This window comes from Penaeus chinensis, chromosome 31, assembly GCF_019202785.1.
Source record: "Penaeus chinensis breed Huanghai No. 1 chromosome 31, ASM1920278v2, whole genome shotgun sequence".
Taxonomy (NCBI): domain Eukaryota; kingdom Metazoa; phylum Arthropoda; class Malacostraca; order Decapoda; family Penaeidae; genus Penaeus; species Penaeus chinensis.
In genome coordinates this window covers 10,728,201-10,733,200 of record NC_061849.1, presented here as the reverse complement: position 1 = coordinate 10,733,200, position 5,000 = coordinate 10,728,201, and the positions used below count along the sequence as shown (strand labels likewise).

Below are 5,000 nucleotides of genomic sequence, written 5' to 3'. Positions count from 1 at the left end.
GCCTCATAAGGGTTACGCCACTATCAACAATCATATAATTTTACATTGTACAGTATTAATTTTTAGAATAATGTCATCTACGGAAAAGGTTTAATAGGGCCCATGTTATGAACATTCTCACTGTGTGTCTCAAATATGCTTCTGGTGAGACTGAAAAAAATAGGATTTTAGTTTGCTAATGCAGACTTAGCCGTCCAGCGCACGAGTGATACTCTACTTCTTCACCATCAAGATGTCAGTTCCGTTGCTCAAACCGAGTGAAGAATCTCAACAACTTTGAGATGTCAATTCGGATATGACCCCAATGTTTCTGTTTATGTGTGTATTGTAAATGTAGTTGATGAGCCAATGACAGAATTCAGCTTAATCAGTCAGTCTAGGAGGTTAAACTTTGCATCTTATCTATGAGTTCAATTTCATGTTGAAAAGACTGAAGGGTTAACCAACTCCCTGCTGTCAGTATCTTGTCAACGTCCTCCCAGAACCATCACTGGAATTAAGTGTTTATACGTACAGTTGTGTATCTAACACACTGCCCATTTAAATCTTTTTCAAAATGTAGGTGGCCAAAAGGAACATCACCCGGTACCTTGTACATAATTTTCTAGACAGGGTGTCAAAAAAGCTTGCCCTTTGCTGCACTGCTAAGATTCAATGCCAGCAACGGGAATGAGGCTCGTCGCCAGGCTGCACTTGACTGCCCAGGTGCAGCCGGCAAACGATCCCTCTGCTGTAGTGTTTGGTTGGCTGTCAGACGGTTCTCCAGAATGGGATCTAATTGAGCTAAACTCCTCTCACTTTGGTAAATGGCTTCCAATCATGTGAAAGGCTTATGCATGATGCAGGTCGGATCTCAGAGACAGTTTACCTGACACTACTTGCAAGTTCTTTACTCACCTTCAGCTATTTTGAAGGACTTAGTCATAATATTCAACATTTTGGTGGTAAATCAACCCATGTTGGTCTTTGTTGAAGCTCTGTAGAAATATGATATAAAAAAGTTTATGGACTGTCATATTTTACACTATGAAAGTGTCAAACTCAGCTCACATAACAGTTTCTGGAATTCCAGACTTACAAATAACTATTACTTACCAGACACAGAAACGAGGTAGCAGGAAGAATATAAAATCAAATTAATGTCATATGCATGTAGTGAATTTGCTTTAGCAAATCTTTTCATATTGAAAAACATAACAGTATTTGGACATTTATATCCAGCAATGGGTATATCCATTACTTAAAGAGTTATTATATTGCTTAACCTATCTGTTCTGTCACAAACTCTTTAAAAATATGCATCTGAAATTCACATATGTCAATCTGAAAAGGAAATGGCAAAGACTTGCAGAATCTGGAAAAAGTAATCTATACTTTCTGTGATCAAAGTTAGCCAATTCATCAAAAGTTATATTTAAGTAAAAGGAAGAGACAACTTCTCTGCAAAATACTTTTCAAACTGACTGTGAAGAAGAAAACTTCTAATAAACATGACCATTCCCCTCATGTATTAAGTTCTAATGGAAAAACAAACAACAAAAACTAAAGGAAATTTTTCAAAGATCAACAAGACCAAAATTGGCCAACAGAAAATGGAGAAATGGTCAAAACGAGACAACTTGTTTATTTAGGTCATCCTCTGTCCTGCCATTAATCAAATCGCCCTTTATAAGTCATTACAGATAGTTTCCCCAAAGACGCTTCAGTTTGGCTGCAAGACTTTATTGCTCAATTGAGGGCGATGACGATAATGGAATAGTGATATCAGAAGAAGTAACTACTAGTGGTTAACTGTACTGTATAAGAGAAATGTCCTACCTTGAGATGTGTGAAATTTATATCATCGTTGATTTATAATACCAAAGGGACTCTACATAGTTTTGAATAACATCACATCACTTGACACACTGAAGAGAGCTTGTTTCATTCTGCGACTCATCATTAACCTCAAACCTCACTAATTCATTGCTGTGGTCTCAGTAATAAAGTAAAGAGAGAGAGAGAGCATTAGGAACATGTATTATGTAGCACTGCTATTTGTAAATATTTTTTAGCAGGGTCTCTATAAAGAATATAAAAAATAAAAAAATATACAATAGACTAATTTTTATGGATAATAGCATAAAAGGTTTTTACTTTTTTTTCAAATAGTAAATGAATTGACGAGGTTTGATTGAATAACTAGCACCAGGACCTTTCAGGAACGCTGTATGAAATTAAGCCATGGAAACAAAGACAAAGAGTTGTATTCCCAAGCATAATGTATACAGTGTTAGAGAAAAGAGCTGCTGGTTGCTGAGCTGGACTTGCAGTATTGCAACTTTTAACTTTGTTGAACAGTTCAGTAAAGTGAAGCTTCAAAAGTTGATCGCAATTCATGTTTCTTTTCCATATGGCTTGTATCAGTCTGTATAGAACTCGGTAATACTCTGAAGCGTTTCTAAAAACAATTTACCTTTCCTACAACGCATAAGTATTTTCAGAGTAGTATCCGCTAAGAAAATGAATTGGAGTCACCTTCATGCTGGCCTGTTTCAGCAAGCAACTTGGAGCTCTCGGATGAATCCCCATTACGGCACACCTTGCCCCATAGACCCTGAGAGGTCCAGGTCGCCCTTCATTTATACAAGATATACAGACATGTTCAGGAAAAATATAAAGTCCAGTTCAAACCTTCATTGACAGACTACATTTATAGGTGAATGGTTTCTGTTCTGATGCTCATTTACTAATGATTTCTTCCCTTCACGTAAGATGATGAAGCAACGCATGCCAAAAATCAGAATATATAACTTCCCTAGTATCATTGCACAGTGAGTCCAATTTAAACGAAAATTAAATGATTGCTAATACTTTCACTTTATATTTCTGAGAACAGGTGGGTTAAATTGTTGAATTTTCCTTGGTGAATAGTGACAGGTCTGTGGCCCTATCCAATCAGTCAATAAATTTTGTCTGTTTCCTATATTTCTTTTTTCAGTGTTGCTGGTACTTATTATTAACTTATATGTACAAGAGACATGCCAAATGTATAAGTACTGAGGATGGTTCAAGAATCCAACCCACAAAACTTTAAAGCTAGCAGATTAAGGTAATATTATTTTATGAAGCAACTTTATTTTGTAGTATTTCTGGTCATAATGCATCAAAGTTGGTATAACAGTATAAGTCATTAACAGGATATTTACACATTGGTTTTGTGTGTGGTTTTTGTACTCTGTGTTTCGTGAAACTTACAATACTCACAAGTAACAATCGTTTTCTTATATTAAATCTAATGTCTTTCATGTTTTGTATTAAAGATGACGCTTGATGTGCTCTTTGTTCTTATATCCAATAATATAAATCAACATCTGGATATAAAAATTATGAATTTCATCATTCCAAACTTTAAAGCAGGTGATGTTTAGGATAAAAAACATAGGTATTGTTTCCCCAGAAGTTATCAGTGAGTTGCACAGGTGAACTGAAAGCTCAAAGTTGTAGTTTTGTTCAGAAATGTTTCACTGATGTAGGTACTATTTACATAATGATAATACTGTTGTTTTGTACTCTCAGCAACACAGTGAGGGTGTGGGTGTGCAAAGGGGCAGCAGCATACAGGGGACTGGGAGAGATAGTATAGGCTGAGGCACAGCTTGCTGCCAAAAAGCCACTGGTTTAATATTAGTTAAAAGCTTGTATATAGATGCTTTGAAATTCACAGCATGAGATTGTAACACATACAGCCAAATTCTCAAGATTATCCATATTAAGCATCCACATGTGAAGGTTATCTGAAAATATCCATAGGTGAATTTTACTACAAGTCTTTGCACTTTTTGTTGGCTTAGAAGTATAGCTACAAAGATTCAATAGGGCTGAGAAAACCAACTTGATGCTTGTTTACTATTCCATTACAATAGCAAGTGTTAAGTTTACAGATGAAAGCAAGTGAATCTGGTATTAATTATTTAGCTTTATTGCATCTCTTCTATTTCTCTGTTTATTGGGGAAAGATAACTTGTACAGTTATTTCTCTGTAGTATTCGTAATATCTATTGTCCAACTTCAAGGAAAAAGGAACTTCAAAGCATGAAATACTTTAAAAAGGGGAAAAAATTATACCTGTGTATACACACAAATGACATTCTTTATCTTTACAAAAGAATATATACAGATCTTAAAGTTTTACTCACGCAGTTCATGAAAGAATTGCATTTACACCATAAGGACTATAAGGTATATTACTCTTTACAGTGTCAGACAAATTACTATGCTTTTCCCACGGAAGATTTACTCGCAAGAGCCTTCCAGTCCCCACCTCCTGCGACCCTTCCTCCTGCACCCACACCGTAACTTACGTATTTGTTACCCTTAAGTAGGTCTTCATAGGCTTTTAGTATAGCACATAGTCAGACATTCAGAGGATCTTCTTGATTCCATATCTCAACACATGCTAGTTTCACCCACTTAGGAACTCCACAACACTATCCATCGGACGGTGATACACAGGGTCACATTTAGCGAAAAGAACTGCAATTGGAGGTTATCTGACAATCAAATACATTTTGATGATGTATCTAAAATCCTTATCAATATAATGATGAGAGATGCTTTTAGCTGGATGTGACATGACTTAAAGTCAAAAAATAAAAAAAGATGTGATGGTATTAGGGGTTTTGTGCTATTGTTTGCCAACTCAGTAAGGTGGATTCTCTTTTCCAAAACTGAAATTCGAGCCTTATTGCTGTACTGCATAAGACTCAAAATCACTTAAGACCTCACTCGCAGTAAACCTTCATTTCCCGCAACCACATTTTCTTATTCTTCATAGGTGAATATGTTTGTCTTAAGTCATTATTTCTCCCATTAGCTGACTAAAATTTTTATGTCTGTTGGGAGTTGAACAGGATGTGTATCTTCACACAAATTGGATTTGTTTATTGAAACCTGTTTGTACAGAAGTTATAATAAATCATTGTACATAAAAAGTATGTGTTTCATTAGTTTCATTAAAT

General features: G+C 35.6%; 1 protein-coding gene across 1 annotated transcript in view; it reads left to right on the top strand.

The window, feature by feature from the left end:
• The window catches only part of LOC125041701 (disintegrin and metalloproteinase domain-containing protein 11-like), a 215,660-nt gene extending 210,687 nt beyond the window's left edge, over positions 1-4,973 (top strand). The window contains exon 25 of the mRNA XM_047636899.1: positions 1-4,973. This exon is cut by the window's left edge and continues 781 nt beyond it. The gene's annotated coding sequence lies outside the window, so the exon portion shown is untranslated.
• The last annotated feature ends 27 nt before the right edge of the window (positions 4,974-5,000 follow it).